This window comes from Platalea leucorodia, assembly GCF_965183815.1.
Source record: "Platalea leucorodia genome assembly, chromosome: 4".
In the NCBI taxonomy this organism is placed as follows: Eukaryota; Metazoa; Chordata; class Aves; order Pelecaniformes; family Threskiornithidae; genus Platalea; species Platalea leucorodia.
In genome coordinates, this window is record NC_138826.1 from 24338242 (window position 1) to 24364354 (window position 26113).

At 41.4% G+C, this 26113-nt stretch overlaps 1 protein-coding gene across 2 annotated transcripts in view; it reads right to left on the reverse strand.

Moving 5' to 3' along the window:
- NDST2 (N-deacetylase and N-sulfotransferase 2) overlaps window positions 1–26113 on the reverse strand; it is a 143858-nt gene that overhangs the window by 70918 nt on the left and 46827 nt on the right. For both annotated transcript variants that reach the window (XM_082308154.1, XM_082308151.1), the window contains exon 2: window positions 16981–17054. The gene's annotated coding sequence lies outside the window, so the exon portion shown is untranslated. The remainder of the gene's footprint in view (window positions 1–16980; window positions 17055–26113) is intronic.

Consider the following 26113-nt stretch of genomic DNA (forward strand, 5'->3'; position numbering starts at 1 on the left):
AGAACCCCCCTACCACTGACTGAGCTGGGGGGGATCAGGAGGGTTCATGCCTGACTGCACCTGCTCATGCTGTTTTACAGGCTGTAACACTACAGAGATGTCTTTAAAAAAGCAGCATATAAGGAATCTGCAAGTATTTCCTACAGAAGGACAAAACAATACAGAAATTTTTGCAATCATTCACAAAATTAACCAAGAACAGACCTATTGTAAAAGGCTCAGTCTCATAAGATGATAGGCAAGTGATGGAAAAGCCTGGACTGCTAAAGCCCTTCAACAGAGACTTTCTGGAACTTCCAGCATCTTTTTCATTGCATTTGTTACTGATCATACATCTTGATTGACACTGAAGCAAAAACATCACATCAAGAAAATTATCTGCCATCAGCAACGGTTATCAAGAAATGCTGTAGCTGAACTAATGTCAAAAAGAGTTTAAGTGCTTAACTATCAAATGCTTAGCATACTTGAAAAGTAAGGCAAAATTTTCAACACAGTTTCTCAATCATCACTCAAAGGCTGCCATTAGTAACATTTGGGTCTCAAAAGCATTCAGCAGTATGTATTGCTGATATCTGCCTGCAAAAGAAATGTTTACTAACCTGAAAGACGTCCAAGGGGTAAAATTGCAACAGCTCATTTAAGATGCAGCTATGAGGCTGCACAATCAAAAGCGCAAACCCAGAGGAACAATCTTCACAAGTCTTCACAGGAATGATTGTTTTGATTATTTTTTTTTTTTTAAACTCGTCTCCTTTCTGTCTCTTAAGGGTCCTGTGTGCAGTACCCAGACTAGTACTAACTGCTGTGTTTTATGTATCATTTTCCTCCTGGTCCTTATTGCTGTGGCCCAAACACTTTTAGTCTCTCCTGAACACCAGAGCATGGACAGATACACCGTTCACTGAAACCCTTTATTCCAGACTGCAGGACTCCAAGGCACAGTCTTTTAATAAAATTATTCTTAAGGCTTATGTCAAGTGGCAAATGCATCACATTCTTGGCTCCAACAAAACCAAAACGACTCCCTCCAACCTAGAAGACACATACTTTCCAGGGTAAAACTTTCAGAATTGTCTTCTACCTAAAAGCCATAGACTTTGTGCTTCTAAGTAATAATTTGCTTTTAAAAATATTACCCTTGAACTTGATTTTCTCTAAGTGGGAAAGAAATAGGAGGAATATGGATATAAAGAGTCTGTGAGCACATGGGAAAATCTGTGTTCTGTGCTTACAAGTTAACCAGTACTCAGCACAGGTACTGCATTTTTCCACCATGAGTTATATTCCCTGCCTCCAAAAGTAATATATTTTAGTCCTGTTTACAAAAGGTACAAACGGTAAATTGAAGTTTAGACATCCTCAAGCTTATGCACCAGCAAAGGACTTCTTCCATTTACAGTCACTTTCTCCACTCCCTTTCCAAAGTAACTCTTAGCCTCTGAGTGAGGTCATTCTCAACTAGTTTGCAATGATCTGGTTTACATTCTGGATACTTCCTGGGAAACCTCAGACGAGCTAGGGGATAGACAAGGAATAAAAGCTGGATGTAAGAGACCACTCCAGCACAAATATCCCAGATCAATTACCAATATAGATCCATTGCAGTAAAAGCCTCCTGTTTCTGAACGCTGCCTAAAAGCTCCCGTGAGCACACAGTCCTACTGTACATAACAATGGGATAAATTAAAAATGGTAGGAGGGAGAGGAAGAAAAGAAGAATCCTAAACATAAGGAGTTAACCTAAGGAAAGGTAAACAATTTCAAAGAAACAATCACAAACACAGTAACATCTACAGACTCAAGCTGGAATTGAGGTACAGATTTCTGGTACCTGATCTACAAATCATTGAGAAGTCTTGGCTACTACAGTCAGTCTTAACATGCCAAAGCCTTCTACAACAAAGCTTTACATAGCATCATTGGAAAGCTTTGAGTACTAGCACATCTTGCAGCTGTAAGACATATTGTCTTTTGAAACTTGGAAGACATACTTTGATGAGGAAGAATAAGGCCTCTAGAGAAGTGTGCTGCTTACCGGGGGCTCGTATCAGGGACATCACCGAGAGACTACCAAGCCTCGTACAGTCCACTGCCTATTATCCACTGCTGCTGTTTCACGTGGGCACCAATGATACAGCCAGGAGCAGTCTGAGGAGTACCAAGAAGGATTACAGAGCCCTAGGAGAAGTGGTAAGGGATTCTGGAGCACAGGTAATTTTTTCATCAGTCTTCCTCATCAAAGGGAAGGGGTTTGAAAGTGCCAGTCAAATCTGGCAAATCAACAAGTTGTTACAGGACTGGTGCCACAGCCATGGGTTTGGCTACTTAGACATGGGACTGGCTTTGAAAAACCTGGTCTACTGGGGGCTGATAGGGTCCATCGGTCAGAGAAGGGGAAGAGCATTTTCTGTCATAGGCTTGCCAAGATGGTGAAGAGGGCTTTAAACTCAAGTTCCCGGGTTAAAGGAACCTCAGTCCATCCCACTCCTACCAGCTGGATGCCAGTGTCAGGAATAGATGCCCAGAGCCTGGAGAAGGATCACAGATCAGCAGGAGTGCACCTGAAGAGCAGCACAAAGGAATTCCAGCCAGTAAGTTGGCTTCATCAGGGGCCCAACTTAAATGCCTCTATGCAAACGCACACAGCATGGGGAATAAACAAGAGGAGTTAGAGACGTGCGCATGCCTGCAGGGCTATGATCTTACTGGCATCACGGAGATGTGGCGGGATGGCTCCTGTGACTGGAGCGCTAGAATGGAAGGTACAGGCTCTTTAGGAAGGACAGGCAGGGGAGACAAGGAGGAGGCATTGCCCTCTACGTCAATGACCAGCTGGAGTGCATGGAGTTCTGCCTGGGGATGGATCAGGAGCCAACCCAGAGCTTATGGGTCACGATTAAAGCGAGGGCAGGCACAGGTGACATTACTGTGGGGGTCTGCTACAGGCCACCTGACCAGGAAGACCATGCAGATGAGGCCATCTATAGACAGACAGGAGCAGCCTCACATTCACAAGCCCTGCGCCTCATGGGGGAATTCAACCACCCCGGTATCTCTTGCAGGGACAACACAGCAGGGCATAAGCAAGCCAGGAGGTTCCTGGAATGCGTTGATGATAACTTCCTTCTCCAAGTGACAGACAAGCCAACGAGGAGAGGTGCTACGCTGGACCTTGTTCTCACCAACAAGGAGGGGCTGGTGGCAAATGCGAAGCTCAAGGGCAGCCTCACCTGCAGTGACCATGAAATGGCAGAGTTCAAGATCCTTAGGGCACCAAGGAGGGTGCACAGCAAGCTCACTACCCTGGACTTCAGGAGAGCAGGCTTTGGCCTCTTCAGGGATCTGCTTGCAAGAGTACCACGGGAAAAAGCCCTGGAGGGAAGAGGGGCCCAAGAAAGCTGGTTGATACTCAAGGATCACCTCCTCCAAGCTCAGGAGCGAGGAATCCCAAACAAAGAGGAAGTCAGGTAAAAACGCCAGGAGGCCTGCGTGGATGAACAAGGAGCTCCTGGACAAACTCAAACTCAAAAAGGAAGCCTACAGAGGGTGGAAGCAAGGACAGGTAGCCTGCGAGGAATACAGAGAAATGGTCCAAGCAGCCAGGGATCAGGTTAGGAAAGCTAAAGCCCCGATAAAATTAAAGCTGGCCAGGGACACCAAGGGCAACAAGAAAAGCTTCTATAGGCACCTCAATGATAAAAGGAAGGCTAGGGAAAACAGGGGCCCTCTACGGAAGGAAACGCAAGACCTGGTTACCCGGGATATGGAGAAGGCTGAGGTACTCAATGACTTTTTTGCCTCAGTCTTCACTGGCTAGTGCTCTAGCCACACCGCCCAAGTTGCAGAAGGCAAAGGCAGGGACTGGGAGAATAAAGAACCGCCCACTGTGGGAGAAGATCAGGTTCGAGACCATCTAAGGAACCTGAAGGAGCACAAGTCCACGGGACCCAATGAGATGCATCCGCAGGTCCTGAGGGAACTGGCGTGTGAAGTTGCTAAGCCACTATCCGACATGTTTGAGAAATCGTGGCAGTCCGGTCAAGTTCCCACTGACTGGAAAAGGGGAAACATCACCCCCATTCTTAAAAAGGGACAAAAAGGAAGACCCAGGGAACTACAGGCCAGTCAGCCTCACCTCTGTGCCCAGCAACATCACAGAGCAGATCCTCCTGCTAACAGCACGTGGAAAATAAGGAAGTGATTTGTGACAGGCAACATGGCTTCACTAAGGGCAAATCGTGCCTGACAAATTTGGTGGCTGCCTATGACAGGGTTACAGTGTTGGTGGACAAGGGAAGAGCAACAGATGTCATCTACCCGGACTCATGCAAAGCATTTGACACTGTCCCACAAAACATCCTTGTCTCTAAATTGGAGAGATGTGGATTTGACAGATGGACCACTCCGTGGATAAGGAATTGGCCGGACAGTTGCACTCAAAGAGCTGTGGGCAATGGCTTGATGTCCAAGTGGAGATCAGTGATGAATGGTGATCCTCAGGGGTCAGTATTGGGACCGGCACTGTTTATCATCTTTGTTAGTGACAGGGACAGTGGGATTGAGAGCACTCTCAGGAAGTTTGCCAATGACGCCAAGCTGTCTGGTGCAGTTGACGTGCTGGAGGGAAGGGATGCCATCCAGAGGGACCTTGACAGGCTGGAGAGGTGGGCCCGTGCAAACCTCATGAAGATCAACAAGGCCAACTGCAAGGTCCTGCACATGGGTCACGGCAATCCCAAGCACAAATACAGCCTGGCCAGAGAATGGATCGAGAGCAGCTCTGAGGAGAAGGACTTGGGGGTGTTGGCTGATGAGAAGCTCAACGTGACCCAGCAATGTGCGCTTGCAGTCCAGAAAGCCAACCGTACCCTGGGCTGCATCAAAAGAAGCGTGACCAGCAGGTTGAGGGAGGTGATCCTCCCCCTCTACTCTGCTCTCGGGAGACTCCACCTGGAGTCCTGTGTTCAGCTCTGAGGCCCCCAACATGGGAAGGACATGGACCTGTTGGAATCAGTCCAGAGGATGGCCACAAAGATGATCAGAGGGCTGGAGAACCTCTCCTGTGAAGACAGGCTGAGAGAGTTGGGGTCGTTCAGCCTGGACAAGAGAAGGCTCTGGGGAAACCTTATAGCAGCCTTCCAGGACCTGAAGGGGGCCTACAAGAAAAGCTGGAGAGGGACCTTTCACAAGGGCACACAGTGACAGGACAAGGAGTAAAGGCTATAAACTGAAAGAGGGTAGATTTAGACTAGATATAAGGAAGAAATGCTTCACTATGAGGGTGGTGAGGCACTGAACAGGTTGCCCAGAGAAGCTGTGGATGCCCCATCCCTGAAGTGTTCATGGCCAGGTTGGATGGGGCTTTGAGCAACCTGGTCTAGGGGAAAGAGGGCCTTGAGCATGGCAGGGGGGTTGGAACTAGATGATCTTTAAGGTCCCTTCCAACCCAAACCATTCTATGATTCTATGATTCAACCGCAGGAAGGGACCCCAGGACTTGCATATAGATTCAATTGGTCTTTCTATCGCTTCACTGCAGAGTACTCTTGAGTGCCGTCTTAGATCACTTCAGAGTTGAAATCTGTTTTCCCCTCTCTCAGACATGCTTCTACCTCCTCATCACACTGTCAAAGTTATTACTTTGGCATGAAACTTTCAATATATCACTACAGGGTTAATTTCCTTTTACCTTCTACTATCACACTTGAGTGCAGAGCGCTCAGCTTGGCTAAAAGCTCAAAGGGCATGAATAATGTAAAAGGACTCCACTTTGAGGACCATTAATGCCTCAGAAAGCCTTCACTGGATCTCTCACCAGTTCTCACTTGCAGTATCTTTCATTTCTTTTAAATGTTACAGTACCAGTGCTAAATCAAACTCAAAGCTCTCAGATCTAACACCTCCTCACCAGCAATGCAGCTAACAGACTACGGGGACTTAGGAGTCAAAGCGGGGCCTGGAGGGGAGTTGCCTCCGCAGCCTCCTGGCTATGCCAACTAGCTCCTCCGCCTTCTCAGCCTGTTGTCAATTGCTCCTCAGCTTCTTTAACTTTTGCCTTCAGCAGTGAAATATTACATCCTTGGTTCAAGTAAAATCGCTTCACCTGCCTTTGATTTATATGAAGACCTAACAAATGCAAGAAATAGTTTTAGTATTTTGAAAAAGTACTTTTTGCTTTCAAGGATGGCTAAAATCCAATTGAACTATTCACCTTGTAACATAACACGGACATCAACCTTACTAGATGGCCCATGACATATTAAGCTTGGGAAAATCTGGCAATAAAACGAGTCGTGGTTACAAGAAAACCCAGCCAGGTGCACACACAGAGGGAAATGGTGAGCCTGAATGTTATCTGACGAGCCACAAACTTGATACATCACACATCTATGAAATTACATATAGTTCTTAATTGAATGATTCCAAATCAAATCAGGAAAACACAACCAGAATTACAGGAAATACTGGGATCTTGGGCAAATTGCCTTCAGTGTCTGCTCTCAGTTATGCTATCTGTAAAACACAATCAATAAATGTAACCATTAAGTCAATGCAGAACATGATTAGTCCAATTCTTAAACAGAAAAAATTTAGGCAGGGACTTGTTTGGTGTCATGTATCAGATATCTGCTTTGCACTACATTGCAACTATAATACAATTTCTGAATGCTGGAGAGGCTGGAAAATGGGAACTGGAAAAGCACATTACAGGCAAACAATTTGAACATAGAAAATCCCTAGATTTGCATACACACAATTATGATTTGTATCAGCTTTCCCTGCATACATAAACTGAAGTAACAAAGTACATAACAACAAATTGTGAGGACTTAAGGAGGAACGTTTTAACACACAGCTATGAACCTAACACCGCATACGGAAAAAAACATCCTCTGCATTTCAGTTTTTAGTTAGTTTGGCAAAGCCCACACAGCAGGAGTTTTACGTGATGCTGCAAGTAGGCACCAAAGAATAACTGAATGGAAAGATGGGAAATCACAAGTATTTTCTGTGGTGGTAAAACAATATTAAAAGAAAATGAAATAGGAGAGGCTTGAAGAGCACTAAAGATTCTAAGACTGGCTGGAAAGGATTACTTAAAAGTAGTTTGAAGCTGTGGTTTGAAATATTTAATATCTATAGAGGCATCTGTTCCAACCTTCAGAGGGTTAACTCAAACCTTCTTCTGCAAGCCATATAAAATAAGTTCTATGTTAGAAACCACCAGACAACTATTTTCTACTAAACACTAAGAATTGTAATACAAGACATCTGTTGAAGTTATAAAATGTCCTGTAGCTCTTTAAAATGCATAAATTTGCTTTGGTTATTATATTACCTAGTATGTTTTCCCAATATCATATATGATTGCGTGAAGTGCTTTGAAACGAAAGATGCTATGTAAGTGCAAAACATTACTGCAGTACACTCAACTTAATTTGGACATGCTATAGTAGGATGGCTCCTTTATTGAGACATCTGCTAGCAAACCAATTTGGCCAAATCACAGCGAGTGATAATGTTTGCTGTTTAATCAAGACAGTATTAACATAAATTTTAACTTGTATCAAGTAGCTTAATGGTAAATTACTGAATGTTAAACAGAAATGGAATTTTACACTCTGGTCTTTCAATAAACAAGTTCTTGAGTAAACTAAAACATACAGTTTCTTCAATGTGCAGTCAAAAAGAGCTAGATACGACCAGAAAGAGCTGAAGTCAAGCAATGCAAGACTTGAAATCATAAACTTCATTTTCAGTTTTAAAAAGGTTCAGTATTGGAATGCTCTTCATCTTTGAACTAAATAGAAGATCTTTAACAAGAAGAGTACATCCAGATGTGCTTATAATTAGAAAGTAATAAAAGGTATTTTAATTAATTTCTGGCTTTTGTACATACATGACATTTCTGACTTGGATGCTTAATCCTGAACAGCTTTTTACATTTTGTATGGATAAGCATCAGTGAATTTCTGGCCTTAGCACTGTAAAGATGGCTATAAACTATGTGCCTCTCCATGACAACCCCAGACTATGTGGTTTCATCCATTAGCCACCGATTTTGCCAGTCAACACATCCATTTACTATTTGTCAAGAGAGAAATATAAAACTTCTTGCATCCTGACTCAATACTACTGGGAACTAAAATAGTGATGGTGAAGAGCCACCACACTGACATCAAATAGAAGCCTCTGCTGCAAAACCATAACATAGTGACAGATATCGCTTTAGATATTCACTCTTAAAGGAAGGGAGATTGCCAAATCCAATATTCATAATATAATTGACTTGTCTGAATTTTAAATTAAATGGAATGTTAAATTATTCCAAGACATACTCAGTGAGTGTGTTAAGAGCAGAACAGCACTTATCACAACGTTCCCTGGAACATGCAATTCCTAAGAAAAGGAAGAGGAGTAAAGGAGACAAAAAAAAAAAAAAAAAAAAAATCACAGGGAACAACCCAGTACCACTAATTCTATGTGCTGCAGGAAAAGACGACAGCTTACTTCTTAGAACCAGGATCCTGTGGAAGAGGCACAATAAAACAGTTGAAAAAATAAAACAATTGTATTTAGGTTTGCATCAGGCATCCATAAAAGAAGAGACTGCTTTCTTGACTACAGATGAAAAAAGCAAACGCCAGTAAGATATCAGTATCAAACCATATGCTTCTGTTCTCACCCACCTTTAAATGATAACAAGAAGGGACTGGTCTACGGAAATATTTCAGAAAATTGAAAGCTTCTTAGTCCTCCAGGCAGCATATGTTGAGACTGGCATGTGTATTTCAGTTTGAAGGGAAGTGTCTTGCTGTCTACCATGCCCAAGAGGTGGCTTAACATTCACTTCCTATTTCAGTGGAGCAACTAAACATAACACTTCCTTTCCCCACAATACTAGGATGAATGTTGTGACAGAAGAATAAGTTTCTTAATGTGACATGCACGCAAAAAGTCTCTATGAGCAGGTGGACAGAAGAATGTACACCCCATTTCATACTGTGCATGAACACATGCATGAAGTGGACATGGGTCCTACATGATTACAAGAGCACATACAAAGGGCTAAAATGGTCGTGGCCAATGTCCCAGTCCCAGGCCTTTCATCTGCAGAGCTTAGAAAGAGCCATGACTTTCAACACAATCATTTAACACTAAAACCCACAATGAAGTAGGACTCGTTCCTTCCACTGTCACTTCATAATCACACCAGCTCTGCTGAGAGTCACACTCTCCCCATTCTACTCCTTCCACTCTTGACCTGTGCAAGCTGAAATCTCAGTAGGGTACAAGAATGCCAAGGTTTGCCACTGGTCTAATTCTCAAAGTAACAGCCACCTTGGGGGGGGGGTGGGGGGTGTAGTGTGCTGTTGCTGTGGAAACAGAGCACAAAGATACTCCTATCAGATCAAAAGTAGCTCTTGGAGGACCAAGCACACCGCTCAACAGTTACTGGAACTTCCCCTAGCACGCAGTAAGGGTTAGGACAGGGAACACAGTCAGCCCAGATGTCTTCACCATCTCACAGATTTCAGGGGATTCGGGACAGCTTTTCAAAAGTGAGTCCCTCACTCCACTTGGTGAGGAAAGGTATCGTTTGTGAAAACAACTACCATCACATGCAAGCCTTGAACTGGGAAGATGATAAATTGCACAGCTTGCTTAAATTCTTGATAGATGTATTAATACAGAATCCAGGACATGGTGTTTAACAGAGGACTGTGGAAATGCCTGGGCCTGCGCCAAAAGTTGACAGGCTGAATTCAAAAGCAATGCGGGTGAATGGTAAAGAAGAAAATTAACCTACATCCTAGTAGAGTTCTTCTGTTCCTTGTTCCCCAAGAGATGAAAAAGAATAAATAGAATGTGATAATGTGATTAAAGACTACATGATAATTAACACACAAAAATGTCTGAATTAATACCACATGGGCAAACTCAATATCAGACTACTCTAACTTTTCAATGACTTGACTTTAAAAATCATTCTTGTGCATAAATCTATAGTTTTGTTCCTCTCTCCATTCCCTTTGAGATCCCTTAACTGCGTAAGTTGTTCATACCCTGAACTACACAAACTGTATGAGACTGCAAGAGTCTAACACAAATCAGTCAGAGAGAACACTGTAGTTAAAAACAGCATTAATGAGAACACCACATACACAAAAGCCAGCTCCAGGTTTTCAGGAAGAAAGGAACTGCCAAGTGTCAACATTAGAACTCCTTATACTATCAAAGGCCAGGTGAAATCAGCAACCAGTAGCTATTTGATACTCTAAACCACTGATTTTGCTAGGACATTTTAAACATCAGATAGAGATGGCAGGGTATTCCAACAGGTTAGAAATTTGTTTAGTTTATCAATGGTACAACGCTAACACACATCAATTCCCTCAGTTCTGAATCTTCTAACCCTTCCTTCTCATCCCCACAAAACATCTCATATTAAAAGAAACTAGACACTGGCAAGCCAGCAGAATGATTTATTTTACAGGGGTGTTGTGAAGCTTAATTCATGTTTGTAAAGCCCTTTGTATTGTGCCTTTCATCTACTGTGGGAACCTCACAGTATTATCAATAAGGTCTTTTCTACAGTATAAAGGCTTTGCTAAAATAGCTATACTAGCAAATCTGCCTAGTCGAGATGTAGTTTACACAGGCAAAAAAGTTATTTTGCCAGAACAGCTAATACCAGTTCCTTGAAAAAACAAGCTATACTGGCAGAAGCATATTTTTGGTGGTATCTAACTGAATCTAGCAAAGAATACTGTATGTCAACTAAGGGTGATTTCTGCAGAATGTTAACAAAACACAGTTATGCTGGCAAAACCCTGAAAGGTAGCTCTGACCAACATATTTCGGAGGCTGAAAATGAAGGATGTGTATTTACTACTTTCACAACACCGAGCCTCTGCATTCATTTATTCACGTGAATGAGCTAGAAGCAACAGAGCACTCTGTAAAGAGATCCCTTTAGCAGCAAATGCACTTGACTAACTATTTTATACAAAATAATTGTTGGGTTATTTTTTTTTCTTTAAAAAGCAAGACGCTAAAGGAATAAAGAGAATTAATATAAAGCCTTGGTCAGATATATTCTGCCAAATAGAACAGAATATTAACAGCACTAGAATGAATGCCTAGAAACTACTTATACAACCGCAAAGAACACAGACTGGGATACAAGAAACTAGTTCATGTGACAGTCATTTTTAATTGTGCTATTATTATTATTATTTTCTAGTCAAGACCCCAGTTTTCTCACTCAAGTTTAAAACAACATCAAATATCCAATTGTTATTTGTCTCCTAACAAAGGTGGAGAGGCGCCTACTTGTGATTTTTTTTCTAGTCATGTTTAGCCTTATTCTGAGCTGCTTAGGGTGGTAGCCTGCAGCTACCAGCAGTACTGCATTTACATTTTGCCTTTTGACGTTTCCACATCTTGCTGGAAGCCTGTAGCAAATCCTGTCATCTAAGGGCTTGCTTACACAGGGAAAGGAACTCATCTGTCTCATATCTCTGGAAGGCTTTTCTCCAACAGATACCTGTATTTATTTTAGAAGGGTGTCTCTCCATACACATCTGCAGTAGCACACAATTTTCTAACACCCACAGCACCAAAGATATGCACCACAGCGTAACACTTCGGCAGAGCCATGTTTCAAATCTGTGGTGATTTGAATACAAATTGGCTAAACATTTTTCCACAAATTGATTCAGATCTGACATGCTTGAATCTGGAATGGAGCTCAAAATCCAAAGACAAGAATTGCCATAGTTAATGGCAGTATGCTACTTAACAATACGGAAAATTTGTTTTCCGTATGAAAGATGGTTTCATTACCAAAATTTAAGCAGGTGTATTCACTTGCTTTCCACTGAAAAGTAAAGCCAAATCTACTTTAAAGCCAAACTAAACATGAAACTCAATCTTCTCTGCTATTGAGACAAATTAGAAAAAGACTGGCTACCATAAATTAATCAGTAACCTATTATTTACCAACACAGCACTGTAGAATACACAGCCCACATACCAGGACTACCTGATGCGCTGTTTTGTTACACCTAAGAATTATTTATGTGACATCTGAAATGACAAGCATAATAATAAGCAGTAATTTACAATTGCTACATGTTCTCTCAGTCACTGATGTACCCGTCTATAGAGCATGAAGAACAGCACTGACCTAAAAACCGGACTTGACAGTTCTGGACTAGGCTTAAGAAGAACAAGGTTCAAATGAGAGCCAAAATATATGAAATCTTTTTTGCAGATTGACTAAGCTATGGACCAAAGCTGTAGTACCAAAAGGCTGGGCTTTCTTGCTTCTAGTTAAGAAGCACTTACTTGTCATGAAAGCATTAAAAGTGGGATTATGTTTCCTTTTTCCACTAGCATACATTTTGCATGTAAGCAGCTGTTCCTAATCAATGAGAGTTAAATATTAACATTTCATACGACATGAAAATTTATGTCACAGCCTTCTTTCAAAAACTATAAAGACATTTTCCCCACTAGCTCTGTGCCTTAGGCCAGAGAGCACTCAATTTGCTGTACCTACAGCGTAGCAACCATGTAACCCCTCCATCCTCCATAGCATCCTCCACTGGTATCAACAGAAGGTTTGCATGAAGATCAAGAACAGAATATGGCCATTAGACAGTAACTACATTTCTAGCTGGAAAAGTTCATTCTTGCCTTTGGGATACTCAGCAGGAAAATTTAAGGTTAGCCACCTTTAAAGCCAAGGCTACCTTGCCTCTCTGTTTCTTCCCGTTCCACCCCTCTATTTTAGCTCCTTCCCATCCCTTCTTAACTGTCATCTCTCTTTAGCCTCTGATGACTCTGACTGATCCCTTGGTTTCTTCCCAGGAAGAGAGCTCACAGAATTTGCAGGGTTCAGTGCATAATCTTTCTGCATGCCCTGGGTCCTGCCTACACAAAAGTGCTCCCTTGCTGAGCACATCATGGCAGTGAAGTTTAGCTAAAGAATTGGGAGCAAAAGTCTAGGAGAAAATATGTGGAGGCTGAGGCCAGGCTTCCCAGTGGAAGGTCACTACTCTGAAGCATCCCTCCACCACTGACAAAGATATCCCACATTTATCATTCTCAAGTGCAAGTACACTTCAAGGCCAACTTTTCTGCTCTTAAGCAAAAATGGAGAAAAGGCATACAACTCAGGCTGAGGCTTTTTTCCTCTTAGTTCTCTGGAATTTGTAACTGCTCCAAAGTTTCTGCAGGGGTAGAAATGAAATTTAAAGGGTGCAAACAACAGTTACTTGGCATGATCAGCTGTTCTGTTCTACACTGAAGCACAAAGCTGCAACCACAAAAGAAATGCACAGTTAAGTGATGAGGAGCTCACTTCTACTCAGAGAGACAGCTGAAGCACCCTGAATGGTATGGGAAGACTAAGGCTACATGTTCTCAGCAAGCTCACACAAATAAGCTCAAGCTGTTGCTTTTGACCTTTGATGCCCTTCATGATTTGTGTCCTGAACCACTAAGATCAGGAAAAAGTCTAGGACAGGTTAAAGATTTAGTCATTAAAGAGCATTTACATCTCAACGATAAACTTGTAGTTCTATGAGAATGGAGGTTTACTGACTTTCAGAGCATGTTAGGGCTTATATACTCAAACTTTATGGGGATGATAGGAAGAAGGATAAATACAGAGGAACAAAATATTTACATTTTTTTATATGTAGGTTTTGTAGTTCTCAAATAATCTCTATCAATTAAGTTTAGAATTAGATCCAGCTGCACCTAAAGATATTTATTGCAAAGGAACAACACAATTTGGAAAAAATATGCAGAATTGAAGATATATGAATTTTGCACAAAGGGCTGTAGTAGAACAAAAATCCAGAATTTCCTGCATATGAAGTATCATTTAAAAAGTCGACCATAAATACATGAAAAATTTTGCAGTAAAAAAAGCAAAGAGACAAAGCAGAACTCTGGGAAATCAATCAGCCTGTCTACGAATCCATTTATGCACACTATTTCTTTGAATGTAAAACACATGCTTCAAATGCAGCTGCACCTATTTCATAGTTCACATCTTCATCTAACTATAAAGGCAGCATAACCGTCTCTGCTTACGCACAAGGTATCTACGACAATCAATCAGTCCTAATTGAGGAAAATAGGTTATGGACACAATGTTTAGAAAATTAATTGCCTTTTGGCCTCTGAAAAACAGCACTGAAATTCCAATTTGTCCTCATTTTAACATATGTCCATATTTTAACATAAAGAACATACTTGGATGCAGTTTTATCACTTCTTTCACGAAGGAAAAGAGCAGTCACTTTTCAGCTGAACATGAGTCTGAAAAATGTTACCTTAAGACTGAACATGCAAGACACGAAATGCAGGTGCTTCCTCCACCAAAATGTTCTTTTAACACTGCTTTTCCACAAACATTTTATTTATAAACAATTCTTGCATAAGAAGTTTTTCTTGAAACAGCTGTAAAACAAGCAGTTGAAGATCAAAATTGCGTGATGTGCGTCACACTTCTCCCCAGTTTCCAGAGCATGTGTCAGAGCCAGTGTCTTGCACAGAAGTACAGAAGAGCAGCTCTAAACCAGCAGACAAACCCACAATATAAAAATCCGTAATGTGATCTTATAATACCTGATCTAGAGTCCTAAGATTTGAAAAGGTGAAGAAAAAAAAAAAATCAGTGCTGGGTAAGTTTCATATAATGATCTGAATGGCTCTATTGTCTCTTTCGTCACGCTAAAGTTTGCTTTGTTGTTGTTTTCATCTTTCCTTTTAAAATAGCCTCCTGCAGCTCTAAGCTAAAGATCTTCCTGTAGCTTCTATGCGACAGCTGCAGTATCTTAGCCATCTGTTTAATTTATATTTGCTAATGCAGCTCCTGCTGTTTTCAACTGACAGCTTTTTTCTCTCTTATTACCCCCACACGGGAAATCATTGCACTTGCCAAAGTTTCTCTGTAGTCTCAGATGTCAAATCAAGTCTGGTGACAAAAGGTGATGAATGAGACTCCTATGCACCTCCCTTTTGTTTTGTTAAAAATATGAAAATCTGTAAGGGGGTTTTATGTTATTTCTTTAAAGAACAATTATAAACAAGAAGAAAGGAAGGAGTACAGAAACAAAGGGGGAGATAGTAAAGGGAAATCATACCCCCTTCCTCTCAACATGGCAATTCTGTGAGAAGGCTGAGGCTGAAGGATCTCCAAGATACTCTCAGAAGCAGAATACCCATTCCATATCCATTCATTAAAGCCATGATTCAACCTCTTCAGTCATCTATGTCCACCTACCAAGCTTAGGGTTTGCCTGACTACTGACTTTCCCTCACTTGCAACCACCATGCCTCCTAACTTTTCTGGAGTGCTCTGGATCTCAGAAGTACTCGCAAGTCAATGAGAAGTGATGGAGCCCCAAGGCCCACACGTTGCAATGCCAGTAGTTAGTGCTGTCCTGTAAAGCCTCCTGCAGGAAGGTGCAGGGCCTGCACTCTCTGGGCTATTAAGAGACACTGGATAAAAGCACAAACGGGCTCCTGAAACAGCAGCCAGCCTTATACAGCAAGCAGATGTTGCTGTCCCTGTAACTCCCCTAGAGCATGATAACAAGAAGATTAAAGAGGCTATCCCTGCTGAAAAGTGACATCAGGTTTAACATAAAACTTTGAAATTTAACATAGGTACTCCTGTCCTGCTCAAAACCGTATCAGCTCAATCACAGCGAGCTCTGCAATACCTCTCCCAGGTGATGCAACACTCCTATGTTACAAGGACCACGTTTCAGTGACTAGCCCCAGCTCAGAAACAGGTAGACACGTTAAACACAAAGAACTGCACATAAACCAAACCCAGAAGCGTGACCGCTCTTGCTTTCTAAACCCCGCCTTTCAAAACAACTTTATTAACTGGAGAGGCACACAGAAACATGAAATGGGCACTTCCCAAAGGGCTGGAAGATGCATGCTTCCTGGTGCCAGAGAGAGCCCAGCACAGCAGCTGACAAGGAGCTAGCAGGGATGCATGTTTGAGGGAATACTTGGGAGACAACAAGTCATAATCTCTTACTACCACTGTTCCCAGAAGATAACGATGAGAAATTAAATCTATTGTTCTGACACTCTAGAATTGGCTCCAGCTCCTAACATCAAAGCAACCCATAGGACGGAATTTGTGACAGCTCCCTACCTTGTGCACAATCATCCCATCGAGCTCTGGAGGATAAAGTCACTTAAAGCAAAATGAACATTTCTGCTTTTGAAAGTACAGCAAGCTAGTGCCAAAAATAGCTACTGGTGCACTCTGGAGAAGGTTACTGCTTCATCTTCATATCCCCACTCCTTGAATAATTGTAGTACAAAAAGTTGATCTTTGAAGAGCATATTGGACAAAACAGAAAAGCTAAAAAGAATAACCTAGAATAACCTTAGACCTAATATACTAATAGCTACACCATACATGAGGACATTACATCCTTCCCTACCCAGGAGATTTTTGTCCAAGAGCCAGACAAGTCAACTCTTAATTTTCATTCTGTATCTCAGTCTTTCCATCTGTAAAAATACATAAATGTTGATGCACTTCACTATAGTACTATTATACAGTACTATAGACTAGATGCCCAGTACAGATTCTAACGCTTTTATAACTCAGTGCCAATACCAAGGGGGAGTGGGGGAAATCACCTCAAGGAGTATACAGGCCTGAAAACCTGAAGAGTCACTACTCAGCTTCAGCTGATTACTTGTACTTTATGGCATTTCCTAAGTAACACAATCAAGAAAGCGTAAAGTATTAAATTATAATAATGTAGATATTATAGATTAATGTCCCAAGTCACAAAAGATTTCTTATGAGTTTCGTCAACATACCGAACCAAAGACCCACAAAATATGAATTCTCTCCCTGTGTCTCTGTCTACCATGCTACCCAGGCCAAAATTTTCCTTTATATCAATTCTTCCTTACCTCAAGAACTGTATGTGCAGCCTGAGAAAGAGCTGTGTTGTCCCAGATGCAGACTGAGTGAAAACACCATGAACCTGGGGAGAGAGAAAAAGTTTTGTATAAATATGTGTTTTCCAAACTGCAAACATTCTCCAGCCAGGCTGTCTGATTCACTTCAGTACCTGAACTACTGCAGTTTTCAGCTCAGGAAACTAAACTAAAGTAATGCTGATTTTAGTGATTCCCTCAGCCAGGAACAGGAATAACTGAACTAACTAGAAATTACGCGAAGTTACAAATAAAATAAGAAGATTAAAGAAGAACTGTAAGTTAGGCATATTGGTCTTACATTTTTCAGCCAGATTTTTTTGTTTTTCTCCTTCTTCCTGGGTTAATAAGAATTATCAAGTGTTACTTTGACTAGCCTCTGGTCACCAGCTCCTGAAGGAAAGAGGAGGCTCAGCCATGTGCTGTTGCTCAGTCTGTCACACATTACTGTACCTGTTAGGCAGAAAGGCTAAACCAAGGACTAGAAAGACCACGGGATTCCAGCTGAAAGGAGAAAACCAGTTCACAGCATGGTGCTCTCCTAGGTGAGCAAAGATGTCTTGCACAACACAACACGACACTACTGAAGACGCAGAATAACAAATGTTGCAAAACCGGGTGCAGGAAACGAAAACTTCAATGTAAGATGGCAACAGATTTTACAACTATCAAACTGGGTTAATTTCTTCTCTGAAAGTACCACAGCCCAAGAACAGAACAATACTTTTCCTACCCCTTAGGGGCAAAAGCAAATAAATATTAGCATTGCTTCCTGTGGGAGGTTACATTATGGTAAGTAGCATATTCACGCACATCTCCTTTTAAACAGCTTTTCACAATTTGACAACATAATATGTAAGGGGGAAAAAACTGACACTTTCTACTGCAAGGAAATTTGCTTCTTTTTTTCATAAAATACCTCTGCTATGCAACTTCTTAGTGCATGCAAACCACATAGGCCTACAGGCTTTCCTGGAACCGGAGAATAAAAAAAGCACCTTTGCTGTTCATACTAGAGAGATAAAAGATACCTCAAACTGAGTATGTTTGTTTTAGGAAGAAAGCCATTATTCAAGGGCAGATGGATTTAGCAGCAGAGTCAGGTGCAGGATTATCTGCCCTCTCCATCTTTTCCATAAATGTTCTGAACATTGAGCATCCCAAGAGAAAACATCTGAACTAAACACTTTATTCTTAGCTTGGTCAGACACCATTTGCCTTCAACCAAGCATTAACAAAGTCAGTCAGTTTTCCATTGTCCAGGATAGTGGGGGATGGGAATAGCCAGATAACGAGAAATCCCCAAGCACACAAACCCTGCTGCACAGAGGCAAAAGCCCAGTGGTCTTTGCATGGTGCTTTCCAGCGCTCCAGGTTCTGGGAAGACTCTCAGCTGGGGTACAGAGGCAGCCCCCTAAGAAACACCATCTGACAAATCTCTCAAAGCAGAAGGGATCACAGTACATATAATATGGTACTCTCTCACCAGTTATCCCTCCTGGAACTGCTGCTGTCATCAGCTCCATGGCTCTACGTCTTGCAGAGTCAGAGCTTCAGCCCAAATCTGCAAGTTGAGGACCCCAGCTGGCTCCTGAATGCTCCTCCAGCTCCTCCAAAGCCACCTTCCCAGCGTCCCATGTTCCGGGAGTACAAAGCAGAGACACCAGCAGTGGCCCTCAACAAAGCTAGCGAAGGCTCAGCAAGTGAATTAAGTCAGGGTCTGAGCCACACAAACACCTATGTACTGCTTCCAGGTCTGAGCCTGGGATTTCTGTATGAATAACTTGTTACCTGAATAATACACCCATGGAAAATAAACATTAGCTGTAAAAATTAAGTAGAAGAAAGGCCAATTTCAGTGCCTACACAGTAATTCAGAGGTCAAAAATTAACCTATCATGCTTAAAAAGGCTATTTGCAACATACAGTGTTTGAAATCCTGTCCTTTGAAGATTTGCCCCTGTGTATTCCTCTTCACTCCCTAGCATCCTCAGGCATTCCCCAAGAGCCCCTTCTACAAAGAGTATACAGATGATACTTTGAAGGAAATAAGACTTGACTCTCTAGGCTGTCCGATATATGCAAGTATTATACTTAGTTAAGCATGACTGTCCGTACCTACACAGCATTGCAAAACCAAACCATTACAGACCTTAATACTCACCACCCTGAACCTTAACTCTGAGCTCCAACAAATAAGTCACAGCCTTCCCCCGAAAGGCTAATGCTAGTTTACTTTAAGCACAGAGGCAACAGCTTTCAACAAATTCCAAAGAATTGAAAAGTTTTACCTTCCAGAAAACCAAGTTTTGTTGTTAATCTGCACTTTAGGTGCCTAGATTTAAAACGAAAAGGCAAGTACAGCTGCTCACAGCTGATAAGGCCTCATGCTACTGGCATCTATTTATATCTGCAATCCAGAGTAACAAACCCATGTACTTTAAAAACTGAAGCAACTGTTAGATAAAATATGGAAATAGGAAGATGGGACTAGAAGCCACCTCCTTTACTATATAAATTCCTTCCCCATAAATCAAGAAAAAGCACATTTGGATGAAGGTATTAAAAGATCCATACTGTCTCTGAAGATCAACTGCCAAAGCAGAGAATCTCAAAAACAATTTCCAAGTTAGTACAAGATGGCAACTCCTGACAGCATCTTCTTGGTTCTCATCTGAACGGTGGGGCCAGCTCCTCTGCCAAGCCAGTTAAAGTCTTTTGACTGAGGTCTCTTAACACGCTGTTTTGTGTACAGGCAGCTGCTGCTGCTCAGTGTTGCTCAGGAGCAGAGGCACCGCAGGATGACGTATGGGAGCACGGGTTTAGTGTTTGTGATTAGCCTCATGCAATGTCTGGTTTATGGGGTTGCAAAGCACAGATGGAAACACAAGTTTAAGGTCCCAGGAAATAAGGAAGAGATAATTGGTCCTATACAGTTAGGCCCAACAGAGAGCAAATATGAGAGAAGACGACAGAGGAGGATAGAACAGAAGTGTGTGCTACCAGCAAAAAAGGTGGACCCACATCCCTGGCTATTCATAGCACACTGATCCAAATAACTAATCCACCAAAAAATTATTATCAGTTGGCCAGATTTATGAGCTGATTGAATGGACCCTACAGCTGCCTGATTGCAGGCACTGAAGCAAGACAGAAATGCCACAACTGTGGCAGATGAGAGCAACACTGACCTTTCCAGGAGAAGCATAGTCTGAGATCACCTTTCACAAACAGTATCTTTATTATACAGACTAGAGGGGAATGCAGGGGATATAGAGGATGGCTAGAGAATGTCCTAGTCCATTAGACTGTATTTTGTGTGTGTGTGTGTCTGGTCCTAAATCTCAAGAATCACTATGCAATTGAGATACTGGTTATTTCCACCTAGACTTTTAAACTGTAAAATGGTAACAAACTTTGAGTATGTTCTAGGAGTCAAAACTCTGAACAAGAGTGAAATACAAGCAGCGTTTTCAAAAGCTCTCCCTAGTGTGCCCTCCTGCCTCTTCTACAGTGTCTCTCTGCTGAGAAAAAAAAAAAAAAAGTTAACTTTTATTTAAAACAGACCGCTTTCAGATATCCCTTCCCCTGCTTCTCTCCTATCTTTTTACTCTACTGATAGAATAAAAATCCAATATCACAGCTGGGGAAGAGCAACCCAGAGCCAACAAAAGATAACCAGACTGGGTGGGGAGGCAGGTATTGGTATCAAGTGCTACAGCTGTGGAACAAGACTGGAGGAGAGGATTTCACAGGGACAAATCTGAAATAGCCAGCAGCTGGCCTTGAAGTATACACTACACAAATCCATCCAATTGTAAGGGGTATCCCTCATGTTGCACCCAAAGTTGACTCCATCTCACACTAGTCTGCTATTCCCAGTCTTTATGGTAAACTGACATCAAACACCTATTCAGAAATCCGAGGTTAGAGGGAATAGTATTTAAATTAAAGAGAATAATCCTACTTCTTGTCATGCCTCCTGTGCTATATTTTGTTTTACAGTTTTTCATTTTGACTTTGCGTTCCAAATTTGGGTTATGGCAAGGAACTTCAGTTGCTATGCATAATGTAAAATAAAATAAATAGTCTCAGCTATGAGAATTCAATGCTCTACATCTATAGATAACGCAAGCACCAATACTATGTGCACGATGTTTTAGGCACAGAAAAATCAGGCAGAAAACCAGTCTCGGACCCTGACCACGGTAATTTTAAGTATAAAGTATGCCAGATGCCACAGAGTAACTTGGACAGGGATTACACATAAAAGCAAATGTAGAGTACCTGAAATTGTCACATTTTTTCCAGTCAAACATTCACAAGTATTTAGCAATTATTCAAATCTCCCCATCCCTGATGAGCAGTAATACTGCACATCTGAGTCTTTTAACTAGCAGCCACACGGTTTATGGAGCAGCAGCTCTGCCAGGTGAGGGGAAATGATCGCCTGTTGTGCTGACCTAGCACAGAAACACATTTATGTCTCAGCTGGAAATTGTTTTTACACAACCAGTGCTCTCAATACACTAGAAAATAGCTTAGATACCTGGTATAATAGATTTTAATATTCTGACTGTGGACATGGCCATCAAAATCCCCAGTGCCTCTCATTCCTCACACACTTAATATGTTGATTTAATTATATGCCTGTAATTCAGTTTACATTTTACAGGAGGCAAAAGGTAGAGAGATTCCAGTAAATGACACTTGAGATAAGAGAATGAGCAACTGGAGAGCATGATGCTCATTCTTCGCATATAGACCAGCCTATAATAAAAGGACTTAAAAATTCACTTGACCAGAGCTGGTAGGAAGCCTTGGAAAAAGCTAAACTAAAATGAATATTCCAGACTTTAAGCTTATAAAGGTAACTTGCAAAGTATGAATCAGTGGAGAGCTGTCTTCATAAATGCACGGACAGACAGCTTCAGCTTGCTGCTCTTCTCAGGGCTTGTTTCCCCAGCTGCAGTGAACAAAGCTTTGCCCATCTTCACTGACTGGGGCAGCAGGGACAGGAGCGGAGCTGAAGCAAACAAGGTCAGCTCCATGCTGCACTGCCTGGGAAAGCTCTGAACAGAAACCCAGGCGCTGATCATTGAGTAAAAGGTGAAGTAAAACATCTAGCAAACAGAAGGAGGTTTAGAGCTGGATCTTCCTCCAGCTGCCTGTACATAAGTAACAGCCAGGAGGCTTTTGGGCGAGATAAGAAAATGACAAGCTCTGGCTACTGTTCAGATGAGAAAGGAGGAGGGAAAAATTATGGTAGCAGAAAAAAAGTACAGCAGGGAAAACTGCAGGTAGGAACCAACACATTTATAGAAGAGGTAAGCAGTAGAAGGAAAAGGGCAGACAGATACAAGACCCAGATAATGCTGGGAAAATACTTTAGATACCCTAATTTCCACCAAGGGACAACTTGAGTGAAACAGGAATAAAAGACAAAAAATAGGGATTACAGATAATAACCAAATGAAGAACAGTCAAATTATCAGCAAATTTTCCTAGTCTTAGCGCAGCAATTCATAGATCAATATTTTAACGCAGAATTACTAACTTCCCTACATGATCGAGCACTCTCTGTCAAAGATGATTTAATGACAGATAACAAGAAAGTCAGAATAACACATTTGACAAATTTATTTTACTTCAAACTAGCTGTAGCATTAACTGAGATGTCATTTAAACATATTAAACAAGTTAGCTAGCAACGTGTTGCATGTGCTTAATTAGCAATATAGAACTATTCCATTCCTGTACACCACAGCAGGCATGTCAGTAAGGTGTTCTTCAGCCCCCTGAGTTGCTGGATACAGTATCACTATCTGCTGATGTTCCTCATGCTGCCATTTTTTTGTCCAAAACTACCATTTGTGCATAACATTAATTCCTACCTCAAAGATTCCAGGTATGTGGGCACGACGGTCTGCCTGCACCCACGGTCTCCTGTGTTATGTGACACAAGCCTCAGGATCCGTGATGCTTTATTGCAACAGAGGCTGTGGAAGACTGAATAAATTCCCTGATGGGAAATCACTGAGTCCAATCGCAGAGGACAACACTGCCACTCTGGAATTCCTTCATTTTGCTGCATTTCCAAATCCAACTCATTTTTGAGGCTTAGGAAAGATATTTCAGAAAGACCACAGATTCAGAAAGCTTGGGTTTGAATAAATAGTTAAAAGTTGACATTAAATCACATAACATTTGAGTGTTTGCATTTTGCTTTCAGTGTTTATATTTTGTACAATATAAAGGATAGGTCTCAGGTGTGCCGAGCTATTGCAGAATTCAGAAAGGGTGAACTCAAGAAAGAAAGAATGAATGTGAGAACTCAACTCTATAATCAAAACCTAAGGCAAAGGGTAAAATCTTCAGGATTTCCATAGCTGGGGAATTCATGGCATTTTGCCTCTCTGGAAAAATCTAGACAGTAGTGTACTAATAAACCATATCAGCAGCAGTCAACCTTCAGAATAACAGAAAAAACATAATAAGAGAACAGTATATACCAGGAAGGATCACTGGATTATAGTATCCATCACCTAAGCACCAATTTCTGAAGCCAGGAGGTATTTCTAGGTATAATAAAGAAAAAAGGTCACCTTTGGTGGTTAATAGTATTGACCACAGTATATTCACGAAAATCTTGGAACCCATAAAATGTCTGAGTGACAGTTTACAGAGGAGCAGCTACAAAACCAGTATTTTGCAACTCTGAATCTAAAACGAGTGGGACATTAAAACATTTTCCAAGAATAATTTAACCAAAGACCAGATGGAGTGAAGCAGAGAAGCTACTAGATGTGTCCTAATAATAAAATTTATTGTTGTAGTTGTTATTAAGTCAGGCCAATTCTCATCAGGGAAAACATAAAAATAGAAATAAAAAACAATCAAGTAAAGGTCAATCTTGGCGAGGGGAAGAGATGGAGGCATTTCAGAGGGCAAAGTGAATCTAAATATGTCCATGTCAAGAACTGGAAGATCTTTTTCAGAAGTTGAAACCTGTCAGAAATACCCAGAAAAACTTTTGACAACATCTAAAATTATTAGCATAACAATCCTCACAGAGTGGGAGAGAAAGATCAGGGATTTCATCTCAAGCAAACTCATAAGGAGGTAGGAGTATATTTTCTTCATAGAGAAGGTAGTATCTAAATAAAAACAAAAAAAGCAAAACAAAACAAACAAACAAAACAAAACAGCAGGCTAACAGAATAAATGGAAACAGACATGCAAGCCTTGATGCTGATACTGTTTCAGCTCCCTCAAACTCACCATGTTAAAACAGATGGTCACCCTTTCCCCTGTCCCTTACAAATGGTAACATGAAGCTGAGCGCCTACGAGGAAGCTAATCCCAAATTAACAGTATCATTCTGTGTCCCAATGGACTTCCCCACCTTTCTTCCTCCCTGTCTCACTTTCTCTCAACTCCATCTGACATGGGTGATGTATTTATGGTAAAAAGAAGCTGCTTCAGTGGTGTACTTTCGAAAAACCTACGGTTTTTGCAGTACCCCAGCCAATCAGGTTCAAACCAGGAACTCAAAGTCCTGCATGTTATCTCATATGACTAAAAGCCACAGGTAATCAGGTCCGCTATGCGTGCATCCCTCTAGGGAACCCCTAGCTTTGGGGTCAAAAATACTACTACAATCTTTACAATAAACTAATTAAAGAATGGGATGGTATGTTCATACATATTTCATATACATGCATCTATTTTTATTTTGTATGTATTGACATACACACATGCCTTTCTGATGCAGAAATTAAAAAATTGCCTTCTAACACACCAGTGGCCAAGCAGCTAACATATTAGCATTTTGGAAGCGGCTTGCACAACAGGAAAAGCTCCCGCACAGTAGGAAAACTCCAGCAGGGAAACAACAATCCAACAACAAACAGGACATAAAGCATCAAATGGAAAGTGAACTCTTGAGGAGCTAATACAGATGCAAAAGCTGTTGGTGGTAGTGTGGAAACATGTATTTGTTCAGCAAGTTTAGGAACATATAGAAGGTGTGGAAATATTTATCAGTGCAACGCTCTGAAAAGATGTACTGAAAGAAAGAGTTCACCATCACTTACCAAACACAGCTTTTCAAAAGCATCCAGAACAAATTTCCACATAACACCTTAAACAAATTGAAACGCCACCCACTAAAGTATACCATCAATATTGATTCCTACGCTGGTATGGTCCTGGCACAGAGGGTTTTAGCAGAAAGCTCACAAAAATACTTTCCCTCTCCCAACAAGTATATGTTCATAGAATGCTTCTGGTTGGAAAAAATGTCTGAATTTAAATTCTAAAGTCATAACATTTACTAACCATTACTTCCAGAAGCGAAAACCACACACCTATCAAACGATGCCACATACTCACTTCTCCCAAACTCTATTAAGCGGTCATCAGTCAAAACAACTCCTCCAGTAAAAAGGACAAGCTTAAGCCTTTCAGCATAAGTTGAAAATTCTCCTGATCCCCTCTAAAACCATAGTTATCTTGCATGAAAAGTAATAAATCACAACAAAGAAATATTTTCTGTGTGATTTTACAGTGCTATCACTTTGATTTTTCTGCTTTGTAGCTCCATTTCACGCACTTCAGCAGTATCCCCAACATCACATTTCAACCCTAGGCCTGTCAAGATCCTCAGTTCCACGTATTTGTTATTAAAAGGTACCTTATTCAGAAGGCTGTTTTGACACTGTGCTAGTAATACTGTGTGTAGGCAACCAGTACATACAGGGACTCTTAGAATCCCACTAAACACAGACTCTCCTGCTAACTTCAGCATCACAGCCAGGAAATCAGGCAAGTCAGAATGCAGCAAAGAAATTCCACTTCTCGTGCGATGCGGCACTAAGATGAAGGCTAAAAGAAGTATATACGAGAAGAACAGGTTATGCCAGAGCATGCATTGTATTCATTCATTCCTTACCTTTCCCTTTACATTGCAGAGGTTACATCACCCCTTGAAAAAAGGCATAAGCAGGAACAAGTCTCGTACATGAATTTTTCTTTCCCTGGGTGCTTTGGGGAAGCAGAAGCCTGCACTCAAGTGAGCATTCATGCCTCAGCCAGCTTGAGGACA